Source organism: Triturus cristatus, chromosome 10 (genome assembly GCF_964204655.1).
Source record: "Triturus cristatus chromosome 10, aTriCri1.1, whole genome shotgun sequence".
Lineage (NCBI taxonomy): Eukaryota > Metazoa > Chordata > Amphibia > Caudata > Salamandridae > Triturus > Triturus cristatus.
Genome location: NC_140593.1, coordinates 183,588,075 through 183,606,744, shown reverse-complemented (window position 1 = coordinate 183,606,744; position 18,670 = coordinate 183,588,075). Strand labels below are relative to the sequence as shown.

General features: G+C 51.3%; 3 pseudogenes; all 3 read left to right on the top strand.

Moving 5' to 3' along the window:
- Positions 1 to 2,586: 2,586 nt before the first annotated feature.
- On the top strand, positions 2,587 to 3,252 carry LOC146789181 (18S ribosomal RNA; annotated as a pseudogene; the record flags this gene model as incomplete).
- Positions 3,253 to 4,684: 1,432 nt separating this feature from the next.
- LOC146789180 (28S ribosomal RNA) lies at positions 4,685 to 5,974 on the top strand (annotated as a pseudogene).
- A 3-nt stretch (positions 5,975 to 5,977) lies between these two features.
- Positions 5,978 to 7,570, top strand: LOC146789179 (28S ribosomal RNA; annotated as a pseudogene).
- The last annotated feature ends 11,100 nt before the right edge of the window (positions 7,571 to 18,670 follow it).

Sequence of the window (18,670 nt, the reverse complement as noted above, 5' to 3'; positions counted from 1 at the left end):
GGTTACCAGAAAGAGGGGTAGCTTTCCTCCGGATTACTAGGGGCAGGGTATGCAGGAATACCCCTCTTGGGCTGGTGGTTCTCAGCTGGGGACCAGATGGGCTATGCCTGGACAGCACCTCCCCTCTGTCCAGGGCTCTCTCATCCGGCCTGCCGAGTGGCAAAGTGCCCGGGAAGGGTTCCATCGGGCCCCGGAGCGGTCCTCCCTTGGACGTCCTGGCCTGAGAGCTCCTGCGGGCTCCCCGTGCCTGAGGCCCAGCTGGGATCTCCAAGCCTCTGGGATGCGGAGTCCCCGTGCCCTGCAAGGGCAGGTGCGACCCCTACCGCAAAGTCTCGGGCAGGCAGATGGGAGTCCTTTTGTTCCTGGCCATCTGGTCGCACCTTTCCCCTCGGACATCTGGTCGCACGCAATGCTTTCCAATGGGGTGACCAGATGGCTGGGCTGCCTTGGAAGTCCCGATGAGGACTCATTTGCCTCCCCAAACCCAGCCAGGGCTCCAGGAGGTCAGGCATGTCCGCGCCTAGGGTCCCCTGAGTCTCATGGTGCACACGGGTTACCAGAAAGGGGGGTAGCCTTCCTCCGGATTACTAGGGACAGGGTACTCCGGAACCCCTCGTGGCCTATTGGTCCTCAGCTAGCAGCTGGACGGGCCAGGACGCCGCCCCAGCCCGGAGTCTGTCGCGTGGCATTCTGTCACGGATAGGGTCCTGTGGGCCCAGGGAGCCTCCCCCTGCTTGGCTGAGTTCAGGAGCTCCCAGGGGCCCCGGGAAGGGTGGCCTTCCACCCCGGGCTCTGTCCTTGGTCCTGCTGCAAGGCAGGGTGCCCGGGACGGGGTCCCGCAGGCCCATGGAGCCTTCCCCTTCACCTCGGGGCCAGGAGCCCCGGCTGGGTCCCTGGGCCCCACTGGGCCCTGTGTCGGGTGCTCCAGTCCTGGGCCCCGTCCCCCAGCCTGCGGCCCCACCAAAGGCCCGGGATGGGGTTCTTTCATGCCTGGGGAGCCTCCCCCTGCTTGGCTGGGTTCAGGGGCACTCAGGGGCCCCGTGGAGGGTGGCCTCCCCACCTCAGGCCCTGTCGTCAGTCCTGCTGCATGGCAGGGTGCCCGAGATGGTGTCTGGTGGGCCCGGGGAGGCTTCCCCTGCACCTCTGGGCCTGGGAGCCCTGGTTGGGTCCAGGGGCCCCTACCGTGCCCCAGGTCGGGTGCTCTGGCCCTGGGCCCCATCCCCCGGCCTGCTGCTCTGCCAAAGGCCCAGGACAGGGTTCTGTTGTGCCCGGGGAGCCTCCCCTTGCTTGGCTGGGTTCAGGAGCTCTGGCCGGGGCCCCTGTTTGGCCAGGGGAGGGTGGCATCCCCACCCCGGGCAGTGTCCTTGGTCCTGCCGTGTGGGAGGGTGCCTGGGATGGGGTCCTGCAGGCCTGGGGAGGCTTCCCTGCACCTCTGGGCCTGGGAACCCCAGCAGGGTCCAGGGGCCCTGCCGGGCCTTGGGTAGGGTGCTCCGGCCCTGGGCCCCATCCCCCGGCCTGCCGCTCCACTAAGGGCCCAGGACCGGGTCTGTCGGTCCCATGCATGTCAAGGTGTCCACGGGTCCCGGGTTGGAAACCCATCAGTTCCCCCTCACAGCCTCCATGGCTGGGGCCCAGCTGGGGCCCCGGGCCTCTGGTCCCCCATGCCCCAGCACCAGCTCACTCTTTCATTGGGGCACAGAGCGACTAGATGGCTTCCCTTTCGAACCCGGCCATCTGGTGGCACCTTTCCCCTCGGCCATCTGGTCGCACCTATCCCCTCGGCCATCTGCCCTATCAATGTTCGATGGTACTTTCTGTGCCTACCGTGGTGACCATGGGTAATGGGGAATCAGGGTTCGATTCCGGAGAGGGCGCCTGAGAAAAGGCTACCACATCCAAGGAAGGCAGCAGGCACGCAAATTACCCACTCCCGAATCGGGGAGGTAGTGATGAAAAATAACAATACAGGACTCTTTCGAGGCCCTGTAATTGGAATGAGTACACTTTAAATCCTTTAACGAGGATCCATTGGAGGGCAAGTCTGGTGCCAGCAGCCATGGTAATTCCAGCTCCAATAGCGTATTTTAAAGTTGCTGCAGTTAAAAAGCTCGTAGTTGGATCTTGGGATCAAGTTGGAGGTCAGCCACAAGGTGAGCTACCACCTGTCTCAGCCCCTGCCTCTCAGCGCCCCCTTGATGCTCTTGACTGAGTGTCCTGGGGGTCCAAAGCGTTTACTTGGAAAAAATTAGAGTGTTCAAAGCAGGCCAGTTGCCTGAATACTTCAGCTAGGAATAGTGGAATAAGACTCTGGACTCTGGTTCTATTTTGTTGGTTTTCGGAACTGGGGCCATGATTAAGAAGAACGCCTGGGGCCATTTGTATTGGGCCGCTAGAGGTGAAATTCTTGGATCGGCGCAAGACAAACCAAAGAGAAAGCATTTGGCAAGAATGTTTTCATTAATCAAGAACGAAAGTCAGAGGTTCGTAGACGATCAGATACCGTTGTAATTCCGACCATAAACGAAGCCGACTAGCGATCCCATGACCCGCCAAACAGCTTGCGGGAAACCAAATCTTTGTGTTCCGGGGGGAGTTTGGTTGCACAGCTGAAACTTAAAGGAATTGATGGAAGGGCACCACCAGGAGTGGAGCCTGCAGCTTAATTTGACTCAATAAGGGAAACCTCACCCGGCCCAGACACGGTAAGGATTGAAAGATTGATAGCTCTTTCTCGATTCTGTGGGTGGTGGTGCATGGCCGTTCTTAGTTGGTGGAGCGATTTGTCTGGTTAATCAACGAGACTCCTCCATGCTAACTAGTTACGCGACCCCCAGCAGTCTGCGTCCAACTTTTTAGAGGGACAAGTGGCATTCAGCCACACGAGATCGAGCAATAACAGGACTGTGATGCCCTTAGATGTCCTGGGCTGCATGCACGCCACACTGAACGGATCAGCGTGTATCTACCCTACACCGACAGGTGCGGGAAACCAGTTTGTGATAGGGATTGCAATTATTTCCCATGAACGAGGAATTCCCAGCAAGTGCGGGCCATAAGCTCGTGTTGATTAAGTCCCTACCCTTTGTACACAGCGCCCATCTCTACTACCGATTGGATGGTTTAGTGAGGTGCTCGGATCGGCCCCGCCGGGGTCGGCAACAGCCCTGGCAGAGCGCCAAGAAGACGATCAAACTTGACTATTTAGAGGAAGTAAAAGTCGTAACAAGGTTTCCGTAGGTGAACCTGTGGAAGGATCATTAACGGCAAAGCAGCCCGAGCGCCCAATAGCACCAGCCTGAAGTCCTTGGCTGCCTCCTGCAAGCACACCATTGGCACAGGGCCCGGCCCTACCATGGCGTACCCCGGCTGACAGAGCAGTCTGTGGCTATATGGGGCGCTTGGGTGAGGACCGGTCCTCGGTAGGTCTTCCTCTGCCGGATAAAGACCCGGCCAACTGAGGGACAGGGGATAGGGGTGGCCCCTGGTCCCTGTCCCTTTCTCTGGGAGGGGCACAGTGGTGTGCCCTCTTGAGACAAAACCCATGCTCACCCGGCACGACCCCCGTGGTGGGGGAAACCAAATGGCAGTGCCTCCCCGGGCTGGGATCACCCCCCACCCTAAAAAGGCACTGCTGCCCTGGGCCCTCTGGTGCCTGAGTGCAGGCCTGTCCGGGCTTCAGGCAAACGAGTAGTGGCCATTCTTGCACGGCAGGGTGGCCTGGAAGAGAAGGAGCTGAGGGCCTACGAGGAGACCTCTGGCCCCTTCCAGTGCCTCTGACCCAGGCAAGGGTGGGGTGGGCTTCCCACCAACCCGCAGGCACTGTTCGGGGCTGCCTGGAGACAGATGGTTGATGTGCAGGTGGGGCAACCCTCCCTCATTGCCAGGTGCCCAGTTTGACCCGGCCCCATATGGCTGGGCTGAGGGGTTTGAAGACTCGTGTGGTCCCTCCCGGTTACCCTGGGAGGGACTGGTGGCGGTAGGGCTGCTGCCTGCTCCCGTTGCTCCGAGAGCCGCCTTCCTTGCCCGTGTGTGGGTGGGGAGACTACTGGACCGAGCGCCTGGTAATGTTTTTTCTCCCAACAGTGCAGTCTGACTCCCAGAGGGGAAGCCTTGAACGGGGCACCCGGACCGTCTTGCCGCGTGGCTGGTGGATGGACGGCGTCGCCTTCCTCCCGCCTCTCCTGAGAGGTAAACGGGTGGGGTCCGTGCAGTCTGCCTGGAGGATTCAACTCAGCGGGAAGGTCGGTGGCCCGGGAGTTCCAGATTCCCTCTGCGGGACCGGCACCCGGGCCCTAGCAGGCCCTGCAGGGCGCATTTCCTCCATGGCAGTGCGCCGCGACCAGCTCTGGGTCGACTGGGGAAGGGTTTGGGGTGGCAGGTGGGCCTCCGCTCCAATGGAGGATGTTACAGCCCCCCTGGCAGCAGCTTCACCATGTCCGCGGGGCCGAGGGAGATTTGACCGCCTCCGCGCCCTTCCCCGGGCACCTGCTCCCGGACGCCCCTCGTGGCGTGCTGGGGCGGGGAAGGGGGGACGGGGCCCCCTTGCTCCCGGCACGACTGTCGACTGGGGCGGACTGTGCTCAGTGTGCCACGACCGCTTCGCTCCACCAGGCGAGGAGGCCCACGCCGGGCACCAGGGTCTGCGGCGATGTCGGTTACCCACCCGACCCGTCTTGAACCACGGACCAAGGAGTCTAACTCGTGCGCAAGTCGGAGGGCCGAGCGAAACCCTGTGGCGCAATGAAGGTGAGGGCTGGTGCGTGCCAGCTGAGGTGGGATCCTGCCACGCTTCCAGCGGCGGGAGCACCTCTGGCCCATCTCACCCGCTCCGTCTGGGAGGTGAAGCATAAGCGTGCGTGATAGGACCCAAAAAATGGTGAACTATGCCTGGGCAGGGCGAAGCCAGAGGAAACTCTGGTGGAGGTCCGTAGCGGTCCTGACATGCAAATTAGTCGTCCGACCTGGGTATAGGGGCGAAAGACTAATCGAACCCTTCGAAGTTTCCTTCAGGATAGCTGGTGCTCAGAGCCCCCAGTTTTATCTGGTAGAGAATTATTAGAGGTCTTGGGGCCGAACTGATCTCAACCTATTTTCAAACTTTAAATGGGTAACAAGCCCGGCTCGCTGGCGTGGAGCCAGGCATGGAATGCGAGTGCCTAGTGGGCCACTTTTGGTAAGCAGAACTGGCGCTGCGGGATGAACCGAACGTCGGGTTAAGGCACCCGATGCCAAAGCTCATCAGACCCCAGAAAAAGTGTTGGTTGATATGGACAGCAGGATGGTGGCCATGGAAGTCGGAATACGCTAAGGACTGTGTAACAAATCCCCTGCCGAATCAACTAGCCCTGAAAATAGATGGCGCTGGAGCGTCGGGCCCATACCCGTCCGGCGCCGGTGCTGAGAGCCACAAGGGCTAAGCTGCGATGAGTAGGAGGTCCGCTGCGGTGTGCACGGAAGCCTGGGATGAGGGCTCGGGTGGAGCCCCCGCAGGTGCAGATCTTGGTGGTAGTATCAAATATTCAAACAAGAACTTTGAAGGCCGAAGTGGAGAAGGGTTCCATGTGAACAGCAGTTGAATATGGGTCAGTCAGCCCTAGGAGATGGGTGAGTGCCATTCGGAAGGGATGGGCGATGGCATCCGTTGCCCTTGGCTGATCGAAAGGGAGTCGGGTTCAGATCCCCGCACCCAGAGTGGCAGAAATGGGTGCCCTCGCGGCGTCCAGTGCGGTAACACAAACGATCCCGGAGAAGCAAGCGGGAGCCCAGGGGAGAGTTCTCTTTTCTTTGTGAAGAGCAGGGCGCCCTGAAATGGGTTTGCCCCGAGAGAGGGGCCCGAGCCTTGGAAAGCATTGCGGTTCTGGCGGCGTCTGGTGAGCTCTCGCTGGTCTTTGAAAATACGGGGGAGATGGTGTAAATCTTGTGCTGGGCCGTACCCATATCCGCAGCAGGTCTCCAAGGTGAACAGTCTCTGGCATGTTGGAACAATGCAGGTAAGGGAAGTCGGCAAGTCAGATCCGTAACTTCAGGATAAGGATTGGCTTTAAGGGCTGGGTAGGTTGGGCTGCGGTATGAAGCGGGTCTGGGCGCACGCCGCGGCTAAACGAGGCGCATCCCTCCAGGGCGGCGCCGACTCTGGACCCGAGCCGGGCACTTCCTGGGGATCGCCCCAGCTGCGGTGGTCGCCTCTCCCCGTGCCCCCTCCTTGGGGGTGTGGTGCCGGCGTTCTGCCTCACCCGGTGCCTAGCAGCTGACTTAGAACTGGTGCAGACCAGGGGAATCCGACTGTTTAATTAAAACAAAACATCGCGAAGGCCCGAGGCGGGTGTTGACGCGATGTGATTTCTGCCCAGTGCTCTGAATGTCAAAGAGAAGAAATTCAATTAAGCGCGGGTAAACGGCGGGAGTAACTATGACTCTCTTAAGATAGCCAAATGCCTTGTCATCTAATTAGTGACGCGCATGAATGGATGAATGAGATTCCCACTGTCCCTACCTACTATCTAGCGAAACCACAGACAAGGGAACGGGCTTGGCAGAATCAGCGGGGGAAGAAGCCCTATTGAGCTTGACTCTAGTCTGGCACTATGAAAAGACATGAGAGGTGTAGGATAAGTGGGAGGCCCTTGGGCCACCGGTGGAATACCACTACTCTTATTGTTTTGTCACTTACCCGGTGAGGCAGGGGGAGAGCCCCGTGGGGCTCTCGCTTCTGGCTCCAAACGCCCGGCACCACCGGCGTGACCTGATCCAGGGACAGTGGCAGGTGAGGAGTTTAGCTGGGGTGGTACACCTGTCAAACGATAATGCAGGTGTCCTAAGGTGAGCTCAGGGAGGAAAGAAACCTCCGGCGGAGCAGAAGGGCAAAAGCTCGCTTGATCTCGATTTTCAGTATGAATATAGACTGTGAAAGCGGGGCCTCACAATCCTTCTGACTTTTTGGGTTTCAAGCCGGAGGTGTCAGAAAAGTTACCACAGGGATAACTGGCTTGTGTCGGCCAAGCGTTCATAGCGAAATCGCTTTTTGATCCTTCGATGTCGGCTCTTCCTATCATTGTGAAGCAGAATTCACCAAGCGTTGGATTGTTCACCCACTAATAGGGAACGTGAGCTTGGTTTAGACCGTCATGAGACAGGTTAGTTTTAGCCTACTGGTGATGTGTTGTTGCAATAGTAATCCTGCTCAGTACGAGAGGAACCGCAGGTTCAGACATTTTTTGTATGAGCTTGGCTGAGGGGCCAATGGGGGAAAGCTACCATCTGTGGGATTATGACTGAACGCCTCTAAGTCAGAATCCCCCCTAAACTGTAATAATACCGCAGTGCTGTGGAGCCTCGGTTGGCCTGGTATAGCCAGTTTCTCTAGGGGGGTCGGTGCGTAGAGCCACTCGCTTGGGGACCGGAGCGTGGATGGAAGGGGGCCGCCTCCATTGCCCTTAGTGCATCGCATGTTTGTGGGGCACCCGGTGCTAAATCATTCGTAGACGACCTGATTCTGGGTCAGGGTTTCGTAAGTAGCAGAGCAGCTATCTCGCTGCGATCTATTGAAAGTCATCCTCTGAGCCAAGCTTTTGTCTCTCCGTGCATGGGTGTCCGCAGATGCCCTCCTCCACCACACCCAGGGGTGGGTCCCCCTGCCACCAGGCCAGCGGAAGGGACATGGAGGGGGTAATGAAGGCCCATGGGAGGCCGCCTCCACCATGTGTCCTCCAGCATGGGGGCTTCCCCCTCCCATCCCTGCACCACCAGGGTGTGGGGACGGGGGTCACCATCCCTTGCGGGTCAGCAGGGTTACCAGATGGCCTGGGCCGGCCGGGCCTCCCCTTCCAACTGCTCCTGTACAAGTCAAGCAGGGAGGCGAGCAGCCCCGGGGAAGGAGCCTCCCGAGCATTGGCTTCAGAGCGACTGCAAGGGTGACTGGGTACAGCACCCTCCCAGGCCATTTGGGCGCTGGGTCGTCCTTGGCCATCTGGTCACCTGGCTGTGTGACCAAATGGCCCTGCGGGCTGGGCGTCCAGATGGCCCTGAAGGCCCGGGTGACCAGATGGCCCTGCAGGCCGGGTGACCAGATGGCTCTGCGGGCCGGGTGAACTCCTACTTTTGTCCTTCCCCAGGGTTCTGAAAGCCCCCACAACGTGGGGGCTTAATAGTCAAGGAAAATGGGCTCCCCAGGCAGGCCGGCGGGGGGAGGACGTGGCCTGGGCTTAACCCTCCTTGGTTCAAGCTGAAGGTCCCGGCGTTGGGGACGGGGGTCCACCGGGCCTGGGGAGGCTCTCCCTAGCCTGGCTAGGGCTCAGAAGCTTGGGACCGGGCCTGGGGCTTGAGCTCCATCCGGTGGGTCCCAGGATGTGGGAGCCCCCCATCCTGCAGGCCAACTGAGGGTTCGCGTGCTGGTGACAGGGGTCCACTGGGGCCCGTGGAGGCTCTCTCCGGCTTTGCTATGGTTGGAGGATGGGACCGGGCCCAGGGCTTGAGCTCTGTCCGGCAGGCCCCAGGGTGCGGGAGCCCCTGTCCTGCAAGCCAGCTGAGGGTCTGGGCGCTGTTGACGGGGGTCCACTGGGGCCCAGGGAGGCTCTCCCTGGCCTGGCTAGGGCTCGTAAGCTGGGACCTGGCCTGGGGCTTGAGCTCCGTCCAGCGGGCCCCGGGGTGCGGTAGCCCCCTGTCTGGCAAGCCAGTCGAGGGTCCGGGCACTGGGGACGGGGGTCCACCGGGGCCCAGGAAGGCTCTCCCCAGCCTGGCTAGGGTTTTAAAACAGGGACTGGGCCCAGGGCTCGAGCTCCGTCCGGCAGGCTCCGGGGTGCGGGAGCCCCCCATCCTGCAAGCCAGCCGAGGGTCCGGGCACTGGGGACGGGGGTCCACCGGGGCCCAGGGAGGCTCTCCCCGGTCTGGCTAGGGTTCGGAAGGTGGGATGGGGCCCGAGGCTTGAGATCCGTCCGGCGGGGTGCGGGAGCCCCCTGGTCCTGAAAGCCATTGGAGGGTCCTGGTGCTGGGGACGGGGGTCCATCAAGGCTCTCCCCGGCCTGGCTGCTTTCAGAAGCAGGGACCGGGCCGGGGAGTGGTCGTGGCTGGTTGAGCGGAGTTCTCTGCCCACCCCTAATGCATACACAATGGCAATCTCCCCTCAGTCAAAAATAGGCGCTGAGCCCCAACATAAGCATTAGACTGAATTACAGTTTCAACATGACTCCTCTGACCATGGACATATTTCTACTGGTGATGACACAGTGCTGTAGGTCACTAGGCTCTTCCACTGCCCATTGCTTGTGAACAACAGTTACCTTCAATATAGTAACTTACAGGGAGAAAACTTCACATCTTATACTCGTCGCCATTATTAAATAGTAGACACCATTAAATACAGATTTAACACTTTTATTGGAAGTATAGTAGTAACACACCCTGTCAACTGCCCTCAGCCACTCCAACAAACTCTCTTCATTTCCTAAAGTTCTCCCTCATAACATTCCAAACAGAAATAGGGAAGAGACCATAATCATGCAAATTATATAAAGATAACATAAACCCAACAACAAACACCATCAAACCAGTAAGAATGTGGATGGCACTTGAATTAGATACTGTTGATTTTAGAAGCATTTATTTAGCACAAAGAAGGTTCACAATTTGGAAGCCTTTTTTGCTGGACATAGGTAATAACACAGTCCTCAATGAAAATAAGTAATGGGAGCAAAGCTTAGGACCACAAAGCCATACTAGTAATTTGCTTTTTAGGTTAGCGTTTCATACCACAATCATGTTGTTTTAAAGTGATAAAATACCAGGCTTCAGGAGGTCGGTTCACTCATAGTTCTCATTTCCCCCTTTTGAAGAATGGAAGACTGTGCTAAGTTTGCCAGGATACACAGTGGTAATCTGCTGAGCACCTCTTTGTTCCAGCTGCGAACTTGAGGTCATTGAGGTATTCCTCTGGTGATTAGTGAAGGCAGGCAGAAAATCAACATATAAATTCATTCAGAATTTTAGAGAAAGATATTCCTATAAGTTGTTGCATTAGAAGACTGTGCATTAGAAGACTATTTGTCTGTGTTTGAAACCTGTGCGCCATAGAACAGATCAGATGTGCACCTCAAGAACTTGGGACCGGAAAAGCAACCAAACAGAGGCCCTAATTATTTGTCTGCAAGGAGATGAACAAGACTGTGGGAAACTAAGACCCAAGTAGAAGCCTAGAAACCCTGGCAACTGTTTGTAAAAACACTCACAGGACAAGATAACATTTTACAACCTCAAAAAAAAACTTGTGTATGAAATTAAGTAAAAACTGTTTTAAAGATGTACAATCTTCTATCACTGACCTAGGTCAAATCTTTCAGCAAATTTGAAAGAGATTGGGGGTATTGGAGACTCAAATGAGTTCAGATGTCTGAAAGATTAAGAAAACTAAAAAGCACTTTCCTACTTGAAAATATACTTTTGATGTTTTTAGTGCACCAGAAAAATATGTTGGGCTATGGGAGATAGCACCCGCAGTCTAAATGCAAGCTGTAACTGAGTTTCCCAATAAGAAAAATCAACAAAGCTAAAGAAAGTAATCAAAACTCAATCACTAGAGAAAATGTGTAAGGTGTTGTATGCAACAACCTAGCTAATACCAGTTTAATCTCAAAGGAAATATACATACAAGTAAAAGTATATAAAAAAATGAATATGAAAAATTGAAGTAATGGAACAAATGTTACTGGGGGAAAGTATTCTGTAAGACACCTTAAGAAAGTCAAATTCAGTGTAGGGCTACAGACATGTAAGCTGACACACACAAGCACTGTCAGTCTGCCCGAGATTGATGGTTTGTCAGGTAAATTTTTCTCCTAAGGGGAAATTATTTGCAGCTTTTCAAACCTGGAAGAGCGTCAATTGAGGGCTTCAGGACGTCAGGTATGCTGATCAATAGTACAGTGATAGTCTTGAAGATGTTGCGAAAAGGTTTAGGGTGGGATAAGATGGATGCCAGCTGCTTGTTTTTAAGGAGCGGTTATCAGACATCTCTCTAAAGATAGAGTTTTGGGGAGCTTTTCCAAGTTCTGCAAGACATTCTACATACATGCATTTATCTAAGACCATTTAGGTTTTCCTGTCTCAGGAGAGGAGTTTCAAATGGATCAGCGGTTTCTCCAGCAGGACATTGATCCATTTATATCTGTGGTCAGCTTGAGACTGACACCACCAATCCTTGGAGTTAGTCTTGTGGCAGAGATTTATGTCAGCCATAGGGCAGTCAATTTCAAGTATATCTCATACATTTTATGGTTTGTCCACACACATTCTACTCCCCTTTTCCTATTAGTATGATATCATGTGATATTAAAATCTAGTGAGAATTGGTTTCATATTATATAGGCTCGAGACTACATTTTTCTTAAGATGTAAATGGTGAAAAACTTCTCTACTAAGTAGATGCCCCTGCTTCCTCAGCTTCACCCCTGGCTTACAGTCCTACTCATGTGGGAACAATGAATTTGAAAACACATGGTTACTGCTTCCGTATTATATCCAGAGTGTGTGACCTTGAAGATTCAACTTGCCCCCTTCCATGGGTGATGGGTGGAACTTTGCTTATTCTCCCTTGCCATTCCAAAAAGATCACTGATCAGCTGAGCAGATGTCTCTTTGACTAGCTAATTGGATTTCACCTAAACCAGATTAGATACTTTCTACATTAATTTTGCTGTGGCTTCCACAGCAGCACATATGATGTCTTGTATAACTTTCTATGATCTTTAGGGGGACAAGGGAAGCAAAGATCTCATAAAGAGTATAATGATCTGAGCTAGAGAGCAGACAATCTATACTGGTAGCGCAAACAGATGCAGGATGCAGTTATCTAATTGCCAAAACTTATGTTCATGGTGCTTGAAGAGCAGCTGATATTTACTGTCAACTATTTAACTTAAAAATTCAAAGGAGAGATACAAGATCAGGGTCATATGAATCCCATAGGACATCTGCCCTAGGAGAATGATAAACACCTTAACAGGACAAATTTCAGTCATTAAAGAAGGAAATAGGGGTTAATTAGTTATATTCATAATCAGCATCAAGAATTCATCAAATAAAACTATTTGGGAGATATAATAGCATATAGTCACCATCCAAAGCAAGTAAATAGCTAGAAATACATTTTTGTACTACAAAGACTTAGCGGAACTCAGCTCAATTCAAATGTTATGGGATGGCTAGGTATAGATAGTCAGCAGTTTGGCATGCAGACTGCTCAGTTCATAAGGCAGGAAAAATTAATAAATCTAAAGGACAGACTAATGTGGAGCCTGCACAGTTCGGAAAGCAGGAAAAGCATTAGCATAGCTCAGAAGACAGACTAATGTGGAGTCTAATTTCATGAAAGTAAGCAGAAAGTCTTTAGTATAGAGTCAAGACACAGTCTGTCATAGAGACTACTTGGTTTGAAAGGCAAGAAAAGTCTGACAGTATATCTCATAAAGTGAACATGTTATAGGTTTGTAGACAGTGAAAGACACACTCTTGACATGGTGTGAAGTGAGATCATAGAACGGGGGAACAACCTTTACAACGCAACTTTTACAACGCACTACCATTACAAAGAAACTGTTACAACGCGAGTGCATTGACAACGCAGGACATTACAACGCAAGTCTTTACATCGACTTGCACTAGATGGCGTGCTAACATTAAAAATAGTGTAGTTTACTATCCCAACACCTTCCCTACTGTTACGTGGACTGGAGTTGGAATAGTAAATTACACTTTTTTAATGTTAGCACGCCATCTAGTGCAAGTCGATGTAAAGACTTGTGTTGTAATGTCCTGCGTTGTCAATGCACTCGCGTTGTAAAACTTTCGTTGTAACAGCATGCGCTGTAACAGCATGCGTTGTAACGTCATACATCCCATAGAACGAGCAACGCATCATCATTCATACAAACATGATAAATGAAACAAGAAAAGTTTTGGAACACCTACTTGCATGTAAAATTAAAATGAGAAATAGTAAAAAACAGTATGGGTTTTGTGCTTAGAGCACACCCGGACAAAGGGCCTTGAATATGGGGAAAATACAGAAACACTCAGCATATGGCTTTTTTCTCGAGAAACACAAATTAAAATATTTAAGCTCAGTAAAAAAAAAAGAGATCACCACAAAATGAGTTCTTTTTTGCTTATTAATTGCAAAGGGAAAACACTAGCTTTAACAGGGATGCCAGCTTGACCAGGCTGAGGCCTAGCAATGCTAACTTGAGGCCTAGTTGTTTTAATTCTAGCCTATTGTGTTGCAAGTTTTAATAAGAGCTGAGTCGCTAATTTACTAAACTTTCAAGCACCGCAAGGGAACCTTCTACACTGCGTTGTGTGAAAGGAAGAGACCATTAATGTGACATATTTACTAAGAAATGGCACACATCTGCTCACTCCTTGTGTTGGTGCTCATGTGGCAGCCTAGCGCCAATGCAGACACCCTTGCACCATGACTCAATGCTACCTGTGTTGTGGTCAGAATAGTTTTTCTGCAGGAAGCAGTACCTTCCTTCACAAACATTATTCGAAGAGGCTTATTCGTCTTTGTATGTGTACTGCAGAATGCAACACACATGCAAACAGGAAGTAATGTTACACATGCTTCATGTAGGTGCACCTATTTGTCGCAAACAAAGGTTCACAGACTTTAGTAAATCTGGGTTTCTGTCATAATACATAGGGTATTGCCCATGTTCCACCAATGTAATGCCTCCCCGACGCAATGTAACACAAGGCTTTTATGTGTGCTGCATTGCGTTACTTTTTTTTGTATCTCCACTGAAACAAACGTGGCACAAACAGGGCAAAAAAATTACATTTAAGTAAATCTGGGTGTGGATTTTTTACCATGTAAACTGCTGTCCAGAAGAATGAGAAGGTAGGTTTGTTTTTCCCTAAAAGGCATGGCATATGGTCTAGGGTTCATTACAGTCTCTTCAATACATCCTGCTCATTTTATATAATTATAAAAATTAATTAATTGTGGATAAAGTTACCCTGGCATTCACATTGCTGTGATCATGTTTTGGATCCAGCTACAGATGTCCAAATTAGAGATGTGGGTGCCAGAACATTTGATTTTCAATCAGGATTTATAAAGGATTTATAAAGCACAGCTAATCACCCAATAAGGTATCCAGGCACTTGCATGTCCATCCAGGTAATGAGGGCCATTCGAAATTCCAGAAGTGAGGTGATGTTCCGGAGTAACATGGGGAGGCTGTTCCAGGCCTTTGCTGTGATATGGGAGAAGGAGTTGAGTCATCCTTTTTGCTCTGATCACCCCTATTTTCTGGACAGATACTGGTGGTAGCTGACTCTGACTGCACCCTGGACACTGCTAACCAGGCCCAGGGGCAGTGCTCTGATTAAAACGGTATATGGTAATTAGGTGTAATTACAATTGCCACTGACAACCTACCTGTAGGTTCCTAGAGTATGTTAGGGGAGTTAGACCCAGCAGCTTTAAGACACGTAAGTGTGCACTGCTGTGTTGCCTTACTGTCATTTTAAAAGTCAGCTCTGCTTTGCAAGCTTTTAAGTTGAAATTACATGCATATACGACTTTGGATTCAAAGGTATTTCTTAGTATTAAACTATCACCCCTAAGGTCTATCCTAGGTGCCCACATGGAAGGGTTCCATGCAAAAACAAGCAGGGAAATTTTAAAAGATGTTTTAAATGCCCTGGTGAGGGAAAAACTACCAATTTCATTTTCCCCCATTGTAGCACGTTTTGCTCCATAGGCTATCATGGAAATACTGTAAAACAGTGTAGCTATTGATTGAAGTGAGCTAAAATAATATTTCAAGGACATGGTAATGATAAATCCAACAACTCGCCACTAATGCAAAAAAGACGTTATAGAACTTTCTTTTCTGTGAGCCAAAATCCAGCCTCCTAGCAGCCTCTCCTGATTGGCCAAACTGCTTTGCTGAGATGATAGGTGGCCTGCATAGAAACAGAGGTTTTCTGGTGGGGGAAACTCTGCAGCTGCAGGGCACAGGCCTGGAAGGAGGCTAGGTACACACACTGGGCTTCAAAGAAAACAGGACAGTAAGTAATGCCAGCTAGGCCTACCCCCTCTTCATGTGCCTCCCAGCCAGACAGGAGGCCCAGGAATAGAATTTGCAGGAGGTCTGGAAAGGGAGTGTTAAGGGACATGAGCCACTCCCATAGATTGGCTTAGCCAGCTCTTACTCTCAAGGAGAGAAATTCTTTATCTTACATTTTAAAGTACAGTGCTTTGTGGGACGAGAATATGCTACACTTTAGAAGAAGCTTTCATGCTTTTGGGTGGCACCCTGTACCCCATTGGTCAGGGATGTTCCCCTACCTATCACCTCACAACATTGGATAAATATGTGAGTGCTACATAGCAACTCAGATCTGCTCCCTGAAACTACTAGGAGATGAAGGACTGCTCTTCACGAACCATGGTCTGCACCCTAAGGATTGCACGCTAAAGGACTGCTCCTGCTGCACATTGGGAACTACAACATGGAGGTACTCGTCTTACTTCAAAAAATATTAAGGAGTAGACTCCCAGAAAACAACAGGTTAACAGAGCACACCTGCATCATCTCCCCCAAGAATTCCCCAGCCTGAAGTGTGTCCAGTGAACTTTTAAGGATTTGGCCTGGTGTATTGTAGTAATTCTAGTCCCAAACCTCCATGGACCATCTCAGAGCTTCCAGACCCTTGGATGTGTATTTTTGGCACTTTGAAACCTCAAAAGAAACTCCAGGAAGAGGTTCCAGAAGCTTGGAGAAGTTTGGAGAAACTTTTGGAAAAAGCTCCATAAGGTGACCGACCCGTCCATGAGAGTGAGGCTGCAGACGTCGAACCGTGACCCGGCCTGGATTTCAGGTTCATCCTTCTGAAAGCTACGGAGCTCAAATTTCCAAGATTTCAATGAGCACTTGTGCTGGCCCAAGTCGTCTCTGTCAAGTTGAATCCCAGCCTGAAGAGGAGGAAGAAAGAAAATTCTCCAGAAATGTTTCGAAGTGCAAAGGTAAAATTTGGACTGGGGCCTCCCGCTTAGTGTATCCCACCAGGGCTCCATTGCTTCGACCTCAAACTTTGACTAGAAAGTGGTTTTTTTTTTTAATTCTTATTTCCGGTTCCCTACATTGGATTTTTGTAGTTTTGGTTTCATTTTAATAATAAAGATATTTCCAATTTTTATAAATTGATTGTGGATTTTTATTGTGGATTGTGTCTTACATATTCAATGAATTTGTGTTTTTAAATGCTTCATATACCACATACCTAAGTTAAGCACGCCTGCTCGTTGCCAACTACCACAGGTTGAGCAAAGGAATAATTTATTGAGACCTTGTCTAGAACCTATATTGCGTTAGTGGCCTTATTGCTAGTGGTAGGTGCATACTTACCCCTACTAATAATCCACCTTCCAACAAGGAGTGTCCTCCACTTCTGCTTCGGTAGATGTGGGAAGTATGGGCAAGTGAGAGGGAGGCAGAGCGTAGTTTTCTCGATGGTTACTGGAAGTTCAGCTGGTGATTAATTTTGGCTGATCCCTGGTTGTGTAGAACCTTGTGAGCGTGTGTCAGTGGCTTAAATTGGCATCTCTTCCGTGTGGGGATTCAGTGGAGTTGCCTGAGGTGGGGTGTGATGTGGGTTCGTCAGGGAAAGCAGAGGATGAGTCTGGCTGCATTGTTCTGCATGGTCTGCAGTCTCTGTAGGAGATGCGTGGTGATTCCTACGTAGGAGGGAGTTGCCGTATTTCAGTTGGTAGCTGGTGATGAGGGCCTGTGTCATGGTACGGCTCGTGGGTAGCCACTTGACCATCTTACATAGCATGCACAGAGTGAAGAAGTACACGGAGGAGACAGCATTGATCTGTAATTTCATGGTGAGCTTGTTGTCAATGATAATTTTGAGATTTCTGGCACGGTTGGGGGGAGTGGGTGTGGGTGTGGGTCCTTGGTCTGTTGGCCACCAGGAGTCATTTCTGCTGTTGCTGAAGATCAGTACTTCCATCTTGTCTGTGTTCAGCTGCAGGCAGTTGTTCTTCATCCAGTAGGTGAAACTTGTCATGCATCTGTGGAAGTTTGTTTTGGTGGTGGTTGGGTTGTTGGTGAGTAGGAGGGTGAGCTGGGCATCATCTGTATAGGAAATTATGTTGAGTTCATCGGAATTGATGATGTTGTCCAGAGGGGTCATATATGCTTTGAATAGCATGTTATGTTATGTTATCAGCATTTGTAGAGTGCATGGCTGCCCCTGCATCGGGCGTCCCAGCGCTGAGCCAGAGTAGAGGCTTGGGGCTAAGGGTTGAGCCCTGGGGGGCACCATAGGTGATCTCTTTGGGTTTGGAGGTGCAAGGTGGGAGGTAGATCCTCTGTGTTCTTCCAGTGAGGTTATCCATCTGAGCGTGTGCCCTTGGAGGTTGATGTGGTGGAGTCTTTAGATCAGCATGTGGTGAGATACGGTGTTGAAGGCTGCAGAGAAGTTGAGAAGGATTATCTAGGAGGGTTTGGATGTCTTCGGTGGCTACAATCAGGGTGGTTTTGGTGCTGTAATTGCTGTGGAAGCTGGTTTGGGAGGCGCCAAGTAGCTAGTTCTGCTCTAGGTGTCATGAGTTGCTTGTTGATGATCTTTTCCAGTACCTTCTTTGAGAATGGGAGCAGGGAGATTGGCCGGTAGTTTTTGAGTTCTCTGGAGTTGGCGGATGGATGTTAGAGCAGTGGTCTGACTTTAGTGTGTTTTCCGGTGTCAGGTAATGTTGCAATGGTGAGTTTCTGGCCAATCCTTTGGTTTCCAAGGTTGAAGGTGTGGTGTGAGCATGGATTTGTGGGAACTCCCGAGTGGATGGATTTCACAGTGGAGGTGGTGTCCTGGGTAGAGAGGAGGTTGCAGGTGGTCAGCCTGTGGTTCGTGTTGGTTGCGAATGTGTTATATTTGTCACAGAAGTCCGTAGATGTGGGTTGGGGTTTGAAGTTTGTGTATATGATTGCGATCTTATTGTGGAAGAATTTGGCGAGGTTGCCCAACAGCTCCTTTGAGGGTGTGATGTTTTTTTCACTGGCAACAGGGTTAAACAATTCCTTAACAATGCAGAAAAGTTCCTTGGTGTTGTTGCCGCTGGTTTCGAAGAGTGCGGCTAGGGCTGTCTTCTTTGTTGTCCTCAGCAGGCGATGGTAGAGGTTGAGGCAGGTCTTTAAGGCTGCCCTGTTGGAGGTATTCCTGCCATCTCCTCTCCAACTGTTGTTTGCTGTCTCATTTCACTGTTCTGAGTTCTTGGGTGTACCAGCTGGACTTTTTGGAGGATTTTCTGTGGATGTTGCTCTCGATGGGGACGATTCTGTTGGCACAAATGATGATCTAGGCATTGAAGTTTTTTACTAGCTGTCCTAGGTTTGTGGCGGTAGCGGGGTTGGATGTGTTGAGGGCATCCATCCATCTGGCCTCTGAGATTTTATTGCACCTCCAGTGTGGGTTGCTGGTTGTCTTGGTGGTGGGAGATGCTGAAGTGGACGATGGAGTGATCGGTCCACCTGACTGTATTTAACGCGGTTGCTGGAGGTGAATATGGGGTCTAGCGTGTGTGTGGAGGGGCATGGATAATCTGTGTCAATCTGCGCCTGCCTATACTGTCAAGGAGGTCTGAGGTGTTGTTGTCATTGGGGTCATT